The sequence below is a fragment of the Equus caballus genome, chromosome 3 (genome assembly GCF_041296265.1).
Source record: "Equus caballus isolate H_3958 breed thoroughbred chromosome 3, TB-T2T, whole genome shotgun sequence".
Classification (NCBI taxonomy): domain Eukaryota; kingdom Metazoa; phylum Chordata; class Mammalia; order Perissodactyla; family Equidae; genus Equus; species Equus caballus.
Window position 1 is genome coordinate 81,385,205 of NC_091686.1, and position 20,509 is coordinate 81,405,713.

The 20,509-nt window shown below is 38.7% G+C and overlaps 1 long non-coding RNA gene across 1 annotated transcript in view; it reads right to left on the reverse strand.

The window, feature by feature from the left end:
• Positions 1-233: 233 nt before the first annotated feature.
• Positions 234-20,509, reverse strand: part of LOC138923646 (uncharacterized) — a 59,177-nt gene continuing 38,901 nt past the window's right edge. The window contains exons 3-5 of the long non-coding RNA XR_011437563.1: positions 10,726-10,833; positions 4,029-4,092; positions 234-1,677 (exon numbers count right to left, since the gene is read on the reverse strand). This is a non-coding gene — a long non-coding RNA (uncharacterized lncRNA). The remainder of the gene's footprint in view (positions 1,678-4,028; positions 4,093-10,725; positions 10,834-20,509) is intronic.

Genomic DNA, 20,509 nt, shown 5'->3' on the forward strand with positions numbered 1-20,509 from the left:
AGCTAATATGTAACAAAACTCACAGTACTCAGTGGCCATTTCTACCCTATGCTTCAGGGGAAGAAGCTGAAAGAGGGTTGTTGGTTTTTTTCCCAATTATTTTATTGAGATCATAATGGTTTATAACATTGAGTAATTTCAGGTGTACATTATTAGTTATCAATTTCTGTATAGACTGCATTGTGCTCACCACCAATAGTCTAATTTTATCCATCACCATACATATGTGCCCCTTTACCCTTTTCACCCACCCTCCCCAGTCCCCTTCCCCTCTGGTAACCACTAATCTCTTCACTTTGTCCATGTGTTTGTTTATCTTCTAAATATGAGTGGAATCACGAGCTGTTTGTCTTTCTATTTCTGGCTTAATTCACTTCACATCACACCCTCAAGGTCCATCCATGTTGTTGCAAATGGGATGATTTTTTCTTTTTTATGGCTGAGTAGTATTCCAGTGTGTGTGTGTGTGTGTGTGTGTGTGTGTGTGTGTGTGTGTGTGCCACATCTTCTTTATCCATTCATCCACAGAAGGGCACTTGGGTCGCTTCCATGTCTTGGCTATTGTGAGTAATGCTGCAATGCACATAGGGGTGCATAAATCTCTTTGGATTGTTAATTTCAAGTTCTTTGGATAAATACTCAGTAGTGGGATATCTGGATGGTGTGGTATTTCTAATTTTTTGAGAAATCTCCACACTATTTTTCATAGTGGCTGAACCAGTTTGCATTCCCACCTGCAGCATAGGAGGGTTCCCTTTTCTCCACATCCTCTCCAACATTTGTTAATTTTTGTCTTGGTAATTATAGCCATCCTGACAGGTGTCAGGTGATATCTCAGTGTAATTTTGATTTACATTTCCCCAATAATTAGTGATGTTGAACTTTTCATGCATCTATTGGCCATCTGTATATCTTCTTTGGGAAAATATCTATTCATATACTCTGCCCTTTTTTTTCTTTGAGGAAGATTAGCCCTGAGCTAACATCTGTGCCCATCTTCCTCCATTTTATAGATGGGATGCCTGCCACAGCATGGCTTGATAAGTGCTGTGTAGGTCCATGCCTGGGATCTGAACCAGCAAACCCCGGGCCACCAAAGCAGAGCACACAAACTTAACCGCTACACCACCGGGCTGGTCCCTCTCTGCCCATTTTTTGATCAGGTTGTTTGTTTTGTTTGTTGTTGAGTTGTATGAGTTCTTTATATATTTTGGAAATTAACCCCTGTCAGATAAATTATTTGCAAATATTTTCTCCCAGTTGGGGGATTGTCTTTTCATTTTGTTCATGGTTTCTTTTGCCTTGCAGAAGGTTTTTAGTTGGATGTACGCCCATTTGTTAATTTTTCTTTTGTTTCCCTTGCCTGAGTAGACACGGTATTTGAAAAGATGCTGCTATGGACAATGTCAAAGAATGTACTGCCTCTATTTTCTTCTAGGAGTTTTACGGTTTCAGGTCTTACATTCAAGTCTTTAATCCATTTTGAGTTAATTTTTTCTGTATGGTGCAAGATAATGGTCTACTTTCATTCTTTTGCATGTGGCTGTCCAGTTTTCCAAGCACCATTTATTGAAGAGACTTTCTTTTTTCCATTGTATGTTCTTGGCTTCTTTGTCAAAGATTAACTGTCCATAGATGTGTGGTTTTCTTTCTGGGCTGAAAGAGGGTTTTGCAATTCTGCAATGGCAAAAATAGAAGGGAAAAATAAATAATAAAAATTTTAAACATTCAATCGTTTTCATTTAAAAACTAATAACTTCTGTTACCCCTCTGCAGAGGTGAGGATAGGCCTGTATACTGAGACAGGGGATGAGGGATCCTTCCAGGGAGTAAGAAATATTCTATACTTTGATCAGGGTGGGAGTGAGGTTGTAGAAATGCATCAAGCTGTACATCTAGGATGACAGTTTACCTAAGTTAACATCTCAATTCTTTAAAAATGGGGAAAACATTATTTTTCCCTTTGTGTCCAATGAAACTGCTCATGTTGAGTCCATAGTTTATCTCAATGATTTGTTTGAACAAGCACTGAAATGTCTTATATCTCCAAGAAAAAATGTGCCAGAAATCTGTAACATGATAACCTTTGATTACCCACAACACAACTGAGGGAACTATTCAATGTATTCGATCAAACCCTTACAGAGATGCTTCATTATTGAGCTGAAGTGTTTATCATTCACTATAACAATCAATTGGAATATTTGGCTTTTTCTTCTCCAGAAATGTTTTTTTTAAAAAGTCAATATGTCTGACTGTCTATGTGTATGACTGCAGCCAGAAAGCAATCACAGAGCCCAAAAAACCTAGACTTGGCAGCAATGATAATGAGGGGTGGGACAGAAGAAATGGACCCAAATAGCGAGGTTCACTAATTGATGGGTGTAGATGGGAAATAAAGCCAGAAAAAAATGGAGAAAGAGTTTACTAAAAAGGAAGCATGATTCTAAGGAAAGCAACTAAGTCTAAATGCTGCTGATGGCAATACCACATGGATTAAAGAAAGCTTATGGTCTTTTCTGAGCATAAGTTGACCCTAAAAGATTTTATACGGGCATAAACTAGATGAATAATGTTAGACTTTAATATCAATAATCTATGCCTTAGACCTTAAAACAAAAAATAAAAACCCCAGCAATGTGTGCAAATGTAAGGTACTAGAGAGAATATGTGTAAAGGCAAGCAGATTCCCAGAAAATGTCAGCACCTTGTATGATGAGCCCTGGCAGCCAGCTCAGTGTTGACAATATGCTACAGAGGCTCGGAACATAAATCAATCTACATTTGTTCTCACAGGGACTGGGAGCTGAAATTACTGTTTCTGAAACTTGAGCCAATATTGTCGCGGCAGTACCAACGATGGAAACTTTGCCACCGTAGTTTGCTTCACCCATTGCATGAACCTCCTGGCAAACAGCACCCTGGAATTTCATTAATTAGTGCTAACTATGATTGGCACTGCCAGAGAGAACAATAAAACAACCACAGTGTTTTTATGAACATATGGGTGGCAGAGTCTCTAGCTGGGTAATACAAAATTGGCTTCCAACTTATTAAAGCTTATTTATACTGCATATAATTTACCTAAATTTGTCTTTTTAAGCTAATTTATTATGATTTTTTATTTTTGTGGATTGAATTATTCAAGTATAAGCTGCATAGCTAGTAGAAGTTATAATCTTTGTCTCAATGAAAAACATGAGATTTCAGATGGGGGAGGACCTTGTGAAATCCTCTAACTCAATATCTTTATTTTACAAAGAAGAGACTCAATGCCAGAAAAGTTAAATGACTTTCTCATCCTCACAAAGTCAGTCGTAGAATTAAGGCTAAAACCTAGGTATTCTGAATCCACGGTTTATCCCTCTATATCACGTTGTTTCTGAATTGACCATTGTTTTCACTAGATTGACATCGAGTTGACATGTAGCAGTTTGGGGCTGACATTTAGCTGCTTCCTTTATGCCTTTTAACTAAACAAATTACGTGACGTTTTCCATGTCCATACAACATTCTTCCAAATAAGTTATTAATATAGGTTCCTTCATAGATTCAAGGAAAGCATCCATTAGACTCACTCCAGTCTACCAGGTTTGTCACATTTGGGGTTTTTTTGTTTTTTGGGGGTTTTTTGAGGAAGACTGGCCCTAAGCTAACATCCATGCCCATCTTCCTCCACTTTATATGTGGGATGCCTACCGCAGCATGATTTGCCAAGCGGTGCCATGTCTGTACCCGGGGTCCGCACCGGCAAACCCCGGGCCGCCGAGAAGCAGAATGCGAGAACTAAACCACTGCACCACCCGGCTGGCCCCATATTTGGTATTTTGAAATTTTTCTTATTTAATTCATCTTTCAAGTGCGAAAATCATTACAGGGAAAAGCTATTTTTTTCCTCTCTTCATGTCAGTAAGCAAAATAGAGTTCAGCAAACCTTTCTGGACAGGGTTCATAAAAGTTTTCTCCCAGACATTTAATCTATTATGTTTGAGAAAAATAAAGATATAATCTTAAACTTTCAGACGTACAGAATTAGGAGTCTAGGAGAAGTCAGATGGATGTCCAAATCATGCCAGCTCTTTATATATTTCACTAAAAAGGAAAAAATATATTAAAATTAGAATCACCAGAGCCTCTTTCTCTAGTCATTTCAGTTTTCCTTGCCTTCAAATTTTCCTTCATTGGCTTCCATGTCAGTTATATCCACCCTTCTTATTAATAAGAAAAATAAATCCCTTTATTTGTTTAAGCCTCTGAAGGTCATGGCAGCAAGTAACATCTTCTGATGAGTCCCAGCCCCTCGTCCCCTCTTCCCTTGGGCACACAGATGCCTGAGTTTGTGTATTGTGTTTGGGCGCAGAGGAAATTGTGGGGAGGACATTTCAGTTGCTATTTTAATTTTGGAGCATCCACAAAAAAAAGAAAAGCACTTTTTCTGCATTACATTTGCCTAAGACACTTCTAGATTCCATTCATGGAGGATACCACACAGCCAACAGAATCTCCCAAGTTGATCTCTGTCTTAACTGAAATCAGGAACTTAAGGGCCTGCACTGGCATTTACATGGCAACGGTAAATGGCAAATGGTAAAATACTAAATGTCCCACCCATTCAGAGCAATGTAGATCCACATAGGTAACAAAGAACTGGGCGTTCAGTTCAAGTGATCATCAGGGAGTTACAAATTCAGAACACATTGTTTTTATTCCACCTTGAAATTGCTTTTAATGAACGATATTTTGTCTTTATAACTTCAGAGCACATTAAGGGACTCTGTAGATATAGTCCTACAATGTAGTCACTGTGGACACATCCTTGAAGCAGGTGTCTGCTATCTCACTGTATCCCTTTATGAAGACTGATCAGACACATTTCTCTAGGTCACAGCTCAGGAAAATCAGTTCTGCAGAAGCAACTGGCTTTGTTTTTCTCATGGGCACCGTGAAACTGTAGAAAGTTATATGGTTAAGAGAAGTTCGTTTGTTTATTTGTTTAAGATGCAACAGACTTGCTCAAGATCACATGCTGAAGGCCTCGTGGCATGGTGTTTGGGTTTGGCATGCTGTGCTTTGGCAGCCCAGGTTCATGGGTTTGGATCCCAGGCATGGACCTACATCACTCATCAGCCATGCTGTGGTGGTGACTGACATATAAAAAATAGAGGAAGATTGGCCACAGGTGTTAGCTCAGGGCGAATCTTCCTTAAGCAAAAAGAGGAAGATTGGTGACAAATGTTAGCTCAGGGCCAATCTTCCTCACCAAAAAAAAAAGAGAGAGAGAATGAGAAAGAGAGAGATAGAAAAGCTAGATATAGGAGAAAGAAAGAGAAATGAGACAAATAACTCATGTGGGGAAAAAAGTGTTAAATATGGAATTTGTTTAACTGTTTTCTCCAATCAGCCTTTCCACCTCTTGCGAGGCAACATAGCATACAGTTTGGAGCCTGGACTTTGGAGCCAGACCATGAGCCAGACCAGCTCTATCGTTTATTAGATGAATGATTTTACACAAGCTAATTAACCTCAGTTTCCGCATCTGTAAAATGGAAGAAACAGTAACCTACTTTATAGGATTATTGCTCAAATAAGCCAATATGAACACACTTGGAACAGCACCTACAGCATAGCAAACATTCAACAGTTTATCATCATCATCATCATCATTTTCATCTCTGCCTCACTCCACCTTCTCAAGATGTGGGGTAGGAAATTAAATTTAATTCAGCCAAATTACTAAACACCTATTAGTACCAAGCACTATAGCAGGTGGTGAAAAGACAAAGACAAATAGGGGGCTGGCCCCATGGCCGAGTGGTTAAGTTCACGCGCTCCGCTGCAGGGGGCCCAGTGTTTCGTTGGTTCAAATCCTGGGCGCGGACATGGCACTGCTCATCAAACCATGCTGAGCCAGCATCCCACATGCCACAACTAGAAGGACCCACAACAAAGAATATACAGCTACGTACTCGGGGGCTTTGGGGAGAAAAAGGAAAAAAAATAAAATCTTAAAAAAAAAAAGAGACAAAGACAAATAAGATGCAATGCTTGCTCTCAAGGTACTCAGTCTAGCAAATAAATAATTGCACTGCATATGTTAATTTAATATCAAAAACTAATACATGCATCCAGGTCTGCAAGTTGTACAAGACAAGTGCAGAAACTGGGATGAAACACCATGTATGTTTTTAAAAACTTGGGATCTCTCTCTAGAGGCTGAAAGAGCCAGACCTGAAGGCAACTTCTACCCCAGCCTGACCAGAGACAATGACTATCCCTCCCTGCCCCTCAGGAGCTGTGGTACATGAGATTGGAGAGAGGAGAGGGTGAGAGAGAGAGGGTTATAACTGTAGGACCCAGGAGACTAGGACTATCTAATTGCATATGTGGAAAATATGCAGCCAGATGAGTGGTGGTAGCAGAGCCAGCACATGCACTAACCATATCTAGGAACAACATATTAGGGCTCACCAAAAATGAGAACCCTGAGCTTTCATGGCCGTCTCTTCACTCTACAAATGCCTGAAGGTCAAGTCTGTGGACAGAGGCTCTGAACTTCACTCTGACCAGAGTCTCTTGTGAAATCTCCTCCATTGTGATGGCCAAAGCAGCCACATTTACAAGGCAATTAATGGACCATGGCAAACACTCACTTAGACAGGCGGTATCTTAACCTTAAACTGTCTTAATCCCATATGTAAGTGTGCAGTGTGTGCACGAACTGGAAGGTTTACTTTAGCTAGATTTGATATTTGGTATCCTAAGAAATTGTGTTATGTTAAATAGTTCTATAATAAATATAAGTAACTTGAAAAGGTTACCTCGAGTCCTTTTTTACTTAGTAAGGCAAAGCCAACGGAGTAGAGGTGATGCCGTTCACAGTGGGTCTTAGGACCCTTTCTTATCAGCCCAGATTTGAAAGAGATTGTGTTCCTGGAGAGCCTTTCCTCCAGGTCTCTCTTCGCACCTCCAGCTAGCACTTTGTCTCTCCAAAATCCTATCTTCCCATCACCCAATCGTGACCCACACCTTACTTAGCCAAACTCATCCGTTTCTTCTACCCCAAGGCCAAAAGAGAAGAGCTCTTTTTACTGTGTCCAGAGGTATACAACAATGGAGAATCACATCAAATTTTGTATCAGAACCATTTTTACTAGTTACGCGATTGAGTTTTAGAGAACACAAATAAGGGAATAATTGAGGCTGGTGATACCTCTTTTGTTGTTTGTCATTAGCACTTTCACTCCTAATACCTTAGAAGCAGAGAGGAACAAGAATTCCAAATAATACTTTATCTGATTGTAAAAATATGTTGACACTCCTTCTTCTCACATCAATACATTGTTCAGGTGTCTGCTTCCTTGAAAGACACAGCAAGCTCAAGGCTTTCAGCTCTCCCAAATAAACTGAAGATCCAGACGAAAGATTTTGATCAAGGAGGAATTGCAAACTGGTATTCGAAGTCCTCAAGCTCTGAGTGAATGGGGTAGAGCACAATGTTGATAGAATATCAGATCTTCCCAGCGATAAACTTCAGGATTATCCCAGATTTTCTTATAGTTGGAGCATTTTAGCCAAAATGTCTACTTGAGCTGAAATACCCTCCACAGAGAAATGCACAGGATTCTCACTCTCAGTTTTGCCACATGAGGAAATACTATTAAAAGGTGTGCACCTTCAGACTGGTTATTTTCTATCTAAAATTTTAACTTCTGAAACCACCCACTTTATTGATTGTCATTTTTTTAAAGATTGGCACCTGAGCTAACATCTGTTGCCAATCTTTTTTTCTTCATCTTTTTCTCCCCAAAGCCCCCCAGTACATAGTCGTATATTCTAGTTGCAGGTCCTTCTGATTGTGCTCTGTGGGACGCCGCCTCAGCATGGCTTGATGAGCGGTGCTAGGTCCGTGCCCAGGATCCAAGCCAGTGAAACCCTGGACCACCGAAGCAGAGCATGCGAACTTAACCACTTGGCCACAGGGCTGGCCCCAGTTGTCATTTTTAAATCCATGGTTTCCCCTACTATTGCCTTTCTCTGGTCTGGTGTGTTTTACTCATTCTAGCTGAACAAAAGATCCAGAGTAAGAATTTTTAGCTAACCAAAGAGTTGTTAAATTATAAATTGAACCAGTCATGCAGGAAAAAAGTGCTTTTTCTGCTTTTTCTGCTTCAGCCACCAGCTGAAGTCTACGACATCAGGTTATACTAACCTCCTTCCAACCTCATTATCATCTATTGACACCCCCTCCCCATCTTTCCCCCTTATTTCTTAAGAATCACAGTTGTCTTTTCTACTCACTTGTCTGCTGTCGTTCTGAGTGATTTCAATATACATTTTGATGAACCACCCAACACCCTGACCCCATCATTTCATGACATTCTCCACTTCAAATCCTTACTTCTGCTCCAGAATCCATTCCCAATTGATCTTGTAATCAATTCTTTCACCCTCACCAATCTTTAGAAACTCTGCTCTTTGATCTCATCAGGACCTCGATTGACTTCCTACCTCACTTTCTCAAGCTGACTAGTCTCTTCTCTTCGCATCATTCCCTAGCCTTCTTGGACCCAAGGGCAAGCATTTTAAATAAATATTCAGCATCACCTCAATTCCCCCATCTCCTTCTCCTGGATCCTTGTCCTGACGCATAACCATGCATTTACTCACCCTGCCCCTGGTTAGCCAGAGCCAAGTACTGTTTTGCAGCATGTGCCCTGCACAAGTTTTGCCCTGCACAAGATTGTTCAGACAAGGAGAAGAAGAAGCCCTGCTTGCCAAGCTCTAAGTGCTGCCTTCAACTGGAGGGAGGGGCTCATTTGTCTAATGCACGCAAAGGTAACCTTTGCTTACCATGCCCTTTTTCTATTTCACAGACATGAACAGTTTGAGTTGCTGTGGCCCATTTGGTAACTAAACACAGTTGGAAACAATAGAAAGATGCTTTTATCCAATACGATTTCTTTGCAATATCTACCATTATTGACCACTCCCTGTTTTTGAAACTCTTTTCTATATCACTCTCCAAAATACTACTTTATTCTGGTTCTGTTGCTGCCTTTCTGGCTTCTTTTAAATCTCCTTCCTTGGCTCCTCTTCCTTAGACGCCCCACGAAATGTTGGAAGCTCACCGGAGTGCCTCCCTGATGTGCTTCTCTTTCCTCTCTCCACCTCCCTACACCGTCTCTCTGGGTGACTTCATTACCTCTTGCTGTCTCAACTGTCTATCATGGAAGTGGCATCTAAATTTATTTCTTCACCTCTGATTTCCCCTGGGTTCCCAATCCACCTTCCAATTGCCTACTGAACATTTTCACCTAACCATCCCATAAGCATCAAAATTCATCATGTCCAAAACTGAATTCAACATTCCCCTGAATCCCTGTTTTCCTCCACTTATGTTCCTTGTCTTTGTTAATGGCATGCCCACCCACCCAATCTCCAAGATAGAAACCTCAAGGTCATTTGGATTCATCTCTTTAACTCACTTTCACATCCAGTCAGTCACCAAGCCCGACTGATTATCCTAGTGAAATATTGTTCAAATCCATCACCTCCTCCCACTATACTGGGCCTTCATATCTTCTTATCTGGGCTATAACAATAGCTTCTTAATCCATTTCCCTTTCTCCAGATTGTACCATCCCAGATGTATCCTTTAATCTGCCGAGACTAATCATAGTACTGTCCAGCTTAAAACACTTCAAGTATTTAATGAAATCCAAAACCAAAAGCATGACTTATTTGCAAGCCCCTTTTACAAAATAACTCCAATTTACTTTCAACTATATATCACTAGCCCCTTCCCCTACTCAAGCACTCTATTCTAGCCACATGAACCTGCTTAATTTTCCCTGAACACATCATGAGTGCTCATATACTGATCACATATTGTCTTTACTTATTCTGATCCATCTCCTAGAATGTCTACCACTTCTTTTCTCTCTAACAAACAAAATCTTACTCATTCTGAATTGTCCAGTTCTAAGGTCCTCTTCTCTGTCGAATTTTCTTTGTGGTCCCTTCCTCCAGCTAAAAATTAACTTCCCCATCCTCTGCTTATACAGCACTCTAGGCTTTTATCAGCACTTAATGTCTTACTTAAAAACGGGACACTCCATAAAATGTGGGACTGTGAATTATTCAGGGCTGCAGAATCAGTTTTACCTGATGTACAGTGAACAAATCAGCCATTTCCACCTCCGATCTATGGTTTTCAGAATCCTTGTTAGTTATGTTACTGTATATTGGTGTTTGTTTGCTTAATTGTTAATTTAATGAAGGGGGATTGTTTTAGTGAGAGGAAGAGATATTTTGGCCCACTTTAGTTGTTAACTTTGATTTTTAACTTTCATTTTTATGAATGTCACAGAGATTGGACCAGTTCTCTGGGCGGTAAAAAGAATCCATGGGAAAAGCACCATTCCCATTATGTGAGCAGGTTCAGTGTAGAACAGAACCCTACAGTGCCAACATCAATTGCCTGAGGTGAAAACAGGAGCCACCATCTCAGCAGGCAGAAAACAGATTCACTTTCAACCTCAATGTTTTTCATTCCAGTAGCCTTTTTTCCCACTTGGATCAACTTCTGGCTTTTCAGACATCACCATCCTAAATCAAACTCTTCTTGCCATGCATTGGGACGTATCCTATCTCTTACATGTGATACACCCCAGCCCCACAGAGCTGATCTCTTAAACGCAGAGGAGGACACCTGTATCTGTGTACCTTTATTCATTTTACATCCTCTTCCTTTCTCCTCCATCTTCACAATGTAACATCGTGACAGCCATTTCATCTTCTGCATTCCATACTCATGACTCTGATCCTCCATTCCTAAGAATTAATAGGCGTTAGTTAAGAAACAGAAGAGCTATAACACAGAAAAGGTCTTAGTCCTGAGTGCAACATCAGCCAAATTGGCCAACTGAAAGAGACACCAATTTGTTGGCTCTGTGAACACCAGTGATTTTTTTTTTCTAGCTAAGACTCTCTGCATAGAAAATGATAAGATGACCTCAGGGACATGTCTGCAGGTTCTTGGTTTCCAAACAAAAGTTTTGATTCCCTCCAGATCAGGTTCTCCTTGAAAGCTCAAGGAATCAGAGGTCACCTGGGGGTACCTATAGTTAGCTAAAAAGGCTACAAGGGTTTGTGTTGAGCAGATAGTTACGTTTTTCTCTCCCAGAGAAATTTTCACTACAAGTAACTACATGTCAGAACTTACTCATCATTTTTCCAGCAGCATTTGCAAGGTGCTTCTTTTTATATCAGGTGAGATTTGAGTTGGGAGTGGCATCTGAAGTATACTGATTCCCAGGCCCTTCCACAAAGAGCAAACTCCCACTCTGACTTCCAGCAGGGTGCCCAAGCACTGGAATGGAATGCCTGCCATGTGACTTCACTCTTTGCTACCACCAAATAACTTGCTAGCTTTGTCATGCAACGGCATTCCCCAGATTTATGCAAATGAGGGGGCTCTAATTTTCACAATGTTAATTCAATCTTTTCAGAAATCATATCTCTGAGCTCATAATTTTATGTTATGACTATGTTGCATACAGATGAGGGCTATGTTTTGTTTCTTGCCTTTACTGCAAATATTCGGCATTTCTTCAACAAATAGAAACATTACCAAATTACACTGCAGCTACCCCAGTTTAGCTATACAAGCTGTTTTGTTCAATCAAAAAGAAATGCATAGAAATTCTGTTTTAAATCATATTCCTTGGTCCTTAGGTGGTTGATTTTTGGAAAAAAATAACTCAACATGCTAAATTCTGTGACTGCACTTGCTCTTTGTCAGATAGAAAACACTACTTTGTGCCTATATTTCATTAAACTTTGCATAACCAGAAGGTAGCTTTTATACTAGCAAAGATTCTGTTATATAGAAAATTACAGTTGCCACTCAACCATCAACCTCATGCGGATTCTTCTTCCCCTTCCTGATGTTCTCAAACCATAATAAGCTGAAACTAAAAGATATATTTAAGAACCTCAGTGTGATGTGACATTATAACCATGAGGAGAATTGCTACTGTCACAATTTCAACAATTGCATTGGCTTTATCTTTGAGGAAAACATGTGGTAATTTTTTTTCAAGGCCCTACAAAGGTTCTACTCATGAATCAACTGGATATTCTTCTCTGAATTAACAAGTTTGATGAAAACCCTTTGAATCTCTGCAGCCACTGATAATCACACCTAACATTTCCGAGTGACAATAATACACTCAGGGCATCATATACATATATGATGCCTCTTTTGATCCTGACCACATCCCTGCCAGAGGGGCATTTTCACAATCCCCATCTTATGGATGAGAAAACTGAAGCTAAGAGAAGTGAAGTAATTGGTTTGAGATAATGCAACTAGAAAGTGATGGAGCTGGAAAATGCAGTTCCAATTATTTGCGGTACCATGCCAAAGACTCCCCTCGAGAGAGAGTTTTTGCTGGATGTTTCTGCTCCTTTCCACTTTCAGATTATCATAATAAGTGACTAATCTTTCTCAGACCAATTTAATATCTCAGCCCTCCATAAGGCCAGGTGTGGAATCACCACCAAGGTTGTCCTGCCATGAATGAAAAGCACTTCCTGAACAGAAAGGGGCCTGTGGGGCAGCTAAAGATCTGTCCTTTGTCTCTAACAAAGAGAGAGAAAATATTTGGTGAAATGTCTGTCAGTAATTTCAGTTTAAGCCACTAGCGTTACATGTTTGACAGAAAGCTGGAAGGGTGTGCCAGCTGAAAATTCCATAAAAGAGGCCAACTTATGCCGTTAAGTTTCTTTTCAACGCTTACTAGAACCATTAAAAATTCTTATATGAGAGAAAGACTCAGTTCAGTGTTCCTGCACAAGATATTTCTTCTTCCGTTTTTTTTTTTTTCCAGTAGAGTTCATTTGTACTACAGAGTGTCTCATTTCTGAAGGTCTTAGCTAACCTGTCATATTACAATGGCACTTCGTCTAATTGCCTGTTTGTTCAATTCTGCAGGAAGACATCTTGTTACTTAGCAAGGCTAATTTCTTTCTTCTTGATTGTGGGTAAGACTGAGGGATAACAAGTTGTGTAAGTTCAATTTAATCACCCTAAGTGATGAACTCCTCTACTAACTGTGATTTCTCATTTCTTGAAGGTGGGTGGAAACTGGAAAAGGTTCTCAAGTCCCTCAATATCTGTATTATAAGGGGCTTCAACATACTTGCTCTAAAAGCAATTCTGTGTACTGTTTACAGCCTTGAACTTCAGCTACACTGATGAAATCACGGAAGTCCTCCATGTATGTGCTCTCGCAGACACACAGAACGGTGGGTTCACACGTTAGCATTCACAGAATTAAAGCTAAAGGTCTAAACTAATTACCCTGAAACAGCCTGGCAAGAAGTAAGAAAACTGTTGTGCTAGAGGCAGATCTTTGCAGAAAACTCCATGAATGGTGAAACAAACATTGTGAATACGACTTTCTATTACTAACACCAAGACTTCAAGAATGTTACAATGTACACCCGTTTGCAAGCAAAACTATAATTCAGTTAACTTCAATAGAAAATTATTGTCATTAAGGCTTCTAATAAGCTACAGTTAAGGCAGGTTCTACTTTAGCTTGATGGGGAACATGAGTTATGCATGCCAGAAAAGCAGTTGGAAGGGCCTCAAACTGTAAATTTGATACTACTGGGTTGTGTTTGTTTGCAAAGAGTATAAAGTATACTTTCCACCCACCATATTACACATTCTGTGGGTTCGTCAAACTCTCAGTCAGTTTGGTGTCAACGCTGGGGGTCAATACAAATAGATAGGCAAATATATGTAGATATACAATCGATATTTACAATCATAGGAATTTTGGAGTTGAAAGAGACATTAAAGATTATATAGTTCAGAGTTTTTGAAAATAGTTTCACACACCGCCAGTTCACTAGTGTATTAAAATGTGTTATCCCCTCCATTCTTCTCCAAAAGGACATCAAAAATGTAGGAAGAATTGGGTCAAACAAGATTAGATAGGTATCTTTACTGCAGGACTCTTTGGAACATTGCAACTTTCCAACAGAGGAATATACTTTGCAGTGTTTCTCAAGCTTTATTTAACTACTAAGCCCTTTTTTATAGAACAGGTCTAGGGATATACTTTGTGGAATATCAACATAACTCAATCCCTCAATTTAGTTATGTAAACCAAGGCAAAAGGCGTATTGCTAGAGAGTTGGTATTAGAACTCCGATCATCGAATTCCAAAGACAGTCCTCTTCTCTCAACACCAGAAAATTGTTCGGTGTTGGCGGCTATGAAAGAAGGTAGAGAAAATTGTTTACAAGTGTGTACCCCAGAGCCTGGGTTTGAGTCCCCCAGTCTAGTCACTTACCAGCTGCGGGCCTCAGTAAACTCATCTATAAAATGGAGCTAATGCTACAGTTGCTGTGAAGGTTAATGAGTTAGTACGTGTAAAGCACGTATAACTTAGCAACGAGGGTTAGCTATTCATCACTATCACTCTTGCCATTATTATCATTAACCATCATCACCCCTACTTAGGTACAAGTAACCAGGGTGACAGCAATTCCTAGAAATCTGTCCACACTGTCTACAGTGTGTGATACATTCATCAGCCTCCCACCTCTCTAGTGATCATGCTGGGAGTACGAGGAACATTGCTCTAATGTAACTGCAAAAAAAACAGAATCTAAGGGGAAACTAATAAAAATTTTGAGTTATAGAATTTTTTAAAGAAATTCAAATTTATTATACACACTAATGCAAAGCTAATCAGTATTGCCTTAAAAGAAGATACTGTTTTAATTGGTAGTTAATGGTATCAAAGAACCAGTCTAACGATGTTGGGCCATGATTATACTGTCTAGTTATCATGTTATAGTTCTTGGGTGCTATTAAGTACTTAACGTAGTCATTTGGAAAGTTCCTCAGCATTTATAGAAAAAAATGAACTAATGAAATTCATATTAACAAAAACATGATTATATAATTACTAATGCATTTTAACTAGAAAAAAGAATCTATTAGTTCCTGGAAAGTGCCTCCACAATCCCCTCCAATAATTGCTCTGTTTTATTGTCTGTCTTCCTTGTGAGATCATAAGCTCCATGAGGATAAAAGGTATGTCTCTTTTACTCAGAGTTACATTTCCAGTATCTTGCTTAGAACCTATCACATAGTAAGCACTCCATAATTATTTGTGGAAGAAAGGAAGGGAGGGAAGAGGGAAGGAGCAACAGAAGGAAGGAGGGAGGGAGACAGAGTGAGAGACAGGTTGGCTGGAAGGAAGGAAGATAAGAAGGAAGGAAGAGAGGGAGTGACAGAGGGAGGGAGGTAGGCAAGTGCAAAGTCAAGAAGAATAAGCTGATAGCTAAAAAACTAAATGAGGCCACAGTAATCCTCTCGGTCCTGATTGGACTGAAGATGAAGTCAACGAGCACACACCATACTCAATAGATTCTCACTTTCAACCCTTTGATGAATTTACTAATGTACACTTTGTTCGCATTATAAAGTTCTCCCTGTCATAAATTTCTACTGACACGAGGCTCTTGTACCTTTACCCCCTACTTCATTACTTCCCCTTATGTTAATTATTTCCTCCTGATGGCAGCATATTTCGAGGCAGACAAGTTCTGAACTCCCAATGGCTGTGTTACAGGAAGGCTCTAATCTTGATACTTATAATCAGACGTTGGCGGGATGTCACCCTGCAGCGGAGGGCGTATGAGTGTTAAACTAATGCACTGCATTACTTTGCAGATTGAGTGAGACCTGTAATAAGTAACCTCAATCTAAGTGAAAGAATTTCTACATTCTGAATTCACCTCTATAAGATTTTAAGAAAAATGAAGAACAAAATGGAGAGGATGGAGATATTTAAATGAGACAAAAAGGATATTACTGTTGCAGCCACAGGTGACACCCTCATTTTCAAAATAACCCAAATGCCATGAGAATATAGATCAAGAAAAATGGAACAAGCCATATGGAAAATGGTCAGAAGCAAGAAAATAGTAATGCGAACAGATAACACAACAAAACGATAGTTTGAATTATTCATGGGCCAAGAAGGACCAGAAGCCAAGCACAAGACATAACCAAAGGTACAAAGGTCATTTTGATGACTGTGAAATCTCTTCTATAAGTTCATAAGGACACTGAATGAGCATTGCAATGGTGTAAACCTCCTTGTATGGACATACTATGTTATGTAGAGCTAGCCCCCAAAAATCTAAAAGTTCATGCAGATAATGCAGATAACAATCAGATCATCTCTTCTCTCAGATGCCCTAGTAAGACATAGTAATCGCCCAGAAAATTGGATCTCAGAGGGCAGATCCTGTGCATATCGGCTCCCCAAGGATGAAGACCTTGCATGTCTTGATCCCCATTGTATCCCCTACTTCTACAACAGTGGTTGGCAAACTTATTCTATAAAGGACCACATAATAAATATTTTAGGCTTTGAGAACATGCTATTTTTGTCACAACTACTCAACTCTGCTGTTGTAACACAAAAGCAGCCACAGACAATATGGAAACAAATGGGTGTGACTATGTTCCAATAATAGTTTACTTACCAAAACAGGTGGCAGGTCAGATTTGGCCCTAGTCTAGAACATTGCTTGACACATGGGTGCCTAATAAATATGTGTTAAATGATAACCATATCTCCTGTTCTGTGTCCTATAGTGGGATAGAATGAAGTCCATTGATAGAACAAGAGACAAGTGACTAAGATAGACCCTTGACCATGTCCAAAGGTTGTTAGTCCTGTGGTGAAAACTAAAATTTGTCCCTGCTATCCTTTCTCTTATTCTTCCTTTTGGTAACAGAACTTTCAAGTTTTAGTGGGGCACACGGTTTACCAGCTAGAGACTATATTTCCCAACCTCTCTTGTAGCAACATGACTAAGTTCATGCAAAAACAAGTGAGCAGAAGTGATGTGAGCAACCTCTGTGTCATGTTCTTATAAGAAAACAGCTTACTTTTCCATTTTTTTCCAACCCCAGGGATTAGAGCTTAGACTTGACAGGAAGTGATCCAGAATAAATCATGTAAAAAATATAACACACTTAGGTATGGTAGAACAATCAGACAGAAGAACCTTGGACTTTGGATGACATAGATCAGGTGACCTCCTCCCCCTAGACTGTCTACTCACTCATAGTTTTACAAAGAGATAAATAAATCTGTCTTGTCTAAGCCATGCTACTAAAACAGCTGAACTGATATCCTAACTAATAAAATCCCTGAGAAACTTTCCAAATTTCTACCTTCCAAACCTTGATTGTTCTTCAATTCCAATGATTTTCAGAATTATATCAGGATCTTTTTAATAAGTTATCCTTTTGCTTAATTTAGTTCTACTTGAGTCCTGTGTTTTGCAACCAAAATATTCCTGAATAACAGGAGATAATGCTAGTATCCAGTTGTTCCTCCATTGAAGAGATTTTTTTTCCTTCATTGTCAGTCTTACAAGTATAGGTTTTTATCATAGGAATGAATGTGGCAATTTCCTCACAAATATGTTTAGCAAACCAAGGGTAATTGTCCCAATTGTAATGGAAGATGCTGCCAAAGCCAATGGTCTCTTGAGAACAGAAGAGGAAATAATTCTAGAAGACTCATTTAAGAGTACCTTTCCTTAAGCAACAATTTTCAAACTATTCATAGACATTCTTCCAGGTATCTTCAAGGAGTATATTCAAATAAAATAAGGCCACAATGGATGTATTTAATTTATATGTGCTGCATGACCTTTAGGAAATATCTATCACAAGATTATATTGGTAAATGGAGGTTGTAAGCTGCACGCACAAATATGTACACACAGAGAAGTGAAGGCAGATTATATGGACTCTCATTCAGCTCTGTGAACATTTAACTAATGTTTTATCATATGCCCTGACAAAAAAAAAGAAAAACAATGTATAATCGTCTCCTGAAGGAAACATTTGCTACTGAGTGGAAACTAAAATTCTCCACTGAAAACAAAAACTAAAGACAAATGAAATATGTAATTTGTCATAGGGAGAACCTAAAGTCAATAACAAGATAGTCTGAGCCAAAGATATCAAAGTCTGTCAAAGAAAATTAAAACATGTGCCCAAAACACAAAAGAGAGAAGCTAAGACACTAAAGAGAAAAAGGAGTAGTGCTCAATAAATAATAAAGTTGGCATCACTATTAGCAATGAGGTAGAGTATGGACAAGTCATAGGAATCTTGACAGTGTCTAGATATTGACCCCATTATTTAAATTATGCAACCTCTACTCTCCCTCTACCAAAAAAAATAAGCAAATGGACTTGAACAATAAGGAAACTTAAAATTTAGGTGAAGTCACAAAATTACATCAGGAAAATTCTTATAACAATTATAAGTTGATGGTTCATCAAATCTTAATGATGAATTGAGACAAAAATTTATAGTATTCATCATTGCATCCACATTATGTAGCACAATGCCTGGCACATTTGAGTCCTGAATTCACTTGAATGAATAAATGATGAATAAATAATATGATTCCAGACAGTAATAATGCATGTAAGATTTATATTAGTATCTTATTACAACTTTTATGTTTAAGTCCTTTCTTTTATATTCAGCATCTCATGTTTTACATATGCCTTATATAGACCTGTGAGATGTATAGACCAAAAATTATTATTGCCAATGACTTTTTAAAAAGAAAAAGAAGCAAGTAAGTACCAGGCAGAGCCAGAAATAAAAACCCAAGTTTCCTGGCTGCTGGCTATCACCGTGAATTAATAAGATTATACAAAGAGTCCCTTTTGTTCATAGATGCTATCACACCTGTATTCTGCCACCCCCAAAGTTGGGAAAGAAAACACATGATAGAGCAAATTGTGTTTGAAATATAAATAGGCTTCCTTGTTTAAAAAAATTCCTCATGGGAGCAAATAAAAAAGATAACTAAAATACAAGAGAAAAGTAGTCTAACAGGCAATATCTATGGACAAGAAAAACTAAGGGAGTTAGAAACAATTAGAGGGGTTTTTCAATGACAACAATAAGATGCTGCCAGTAAAGCTGGCAAATTTTTCTCTGAGAAGCATACAAAGAGAAAATAGTGTGGAACCTTTCCCTTTCTACTTAACTCTACTGTGAATAGATATGAAATGATGTTTTTATCATTGTCAATTCTTTTCTTGTAAAATGAAATGAGGGACCAGCACCTGTGTCTTAAATTATATATTCATAGCCTACTGCTTCCCTAATGTGATCCTCTTCCTCTCTCCCAGATTATCTATTGAAGTTGCAGTAAAAGCTTTGTATCAATGAACAGTATAGATCAAAGAACAAAGGAAGTTGGGGGCAAGAGGGGAAAGAAAGAAGAAAGAAGGAAGAAACAGAGAGAGAAAAGGAAAAAAAAATGATTACTGGTTTTCTAGACCTCAATACTTATTTTCATGGAAATACTAACACATATTTAATTTTAATATGTTTTTGATGGGAGAGTCAAGAGCCAGCCCACTTTCTCTTTGTGAACTAGCTGTTGCCATCACATAAGTAACCAAGACAGGTAAGTTAGTTATTTGAGCATTCTTGTGAACATCTCTCTAGAGAAAAAGTAAAAAGTGCTGAATTGCGGAATCAGTGAATATCTCCACTTGAAAAATACTGACATTTAACCAGTGACTTCCAGGAGGACAGAATTGGGTTAGAAAAAATTCGAAAGATACAGAATTGATCATAATATTGATTCAGGAGAATAAGGAAGCAAGACCAACCCCTTATGTATAGATTCCTACAGTTTTCCCTACAACAGCACAAATAGGTTTCAAATAGCAGAATATAAACCTTAATAAGCAATTGCTCCCGCAACCACTCAATGCTCATAATGTGTCTAGAAAGATCATCTGGGGAGGAAAAAAACTGAAAGGAATACAACGTTAGAAGGGAAGGGATTTATTTTTTGTAGATTTCGGGAATGTTAGCAATAATGTAAGGCCCATTATCAAGAAGACAATTGAGTGATGGCTCAGAAAGTAGAATGGGTATGATGGTAAGATCCAGGAAAGCATGAAGCTTCTGATGAGACGTCACGCAAAAAGCCAGTAATGGACCAGGAATTTTTATCAGCAATTTTTCACATGTACAAGACCAAACTAATCCAATTCAAATAACTGTGTATTCTTATTTTTTCATATCTACAATTTTCTTCTTATTGGGGAAGTTGGAAGCTTATGATAACCAACAAGAATAAGCTTGGGCAGCATTCACAAAGCATGTTCTATGAAACATCAGCTCTGTAAATACACCATGGGAAATACTGATACAATATACCCTATGGGAGATCTACAATCCACAGGAGTATACTAAAGGCTCTGAGAAGTCCTGCAGAAAAAACCCTATTTAAATAAATATGATCTGATACTTGACAAAGTTTTTGACACAGAACTTCCTTTATATATAAAACTAACTTACATCCTATGTATCTAGTATTCCAGAGCACCCAGTTTGAGAAATACTGAGCTAAAG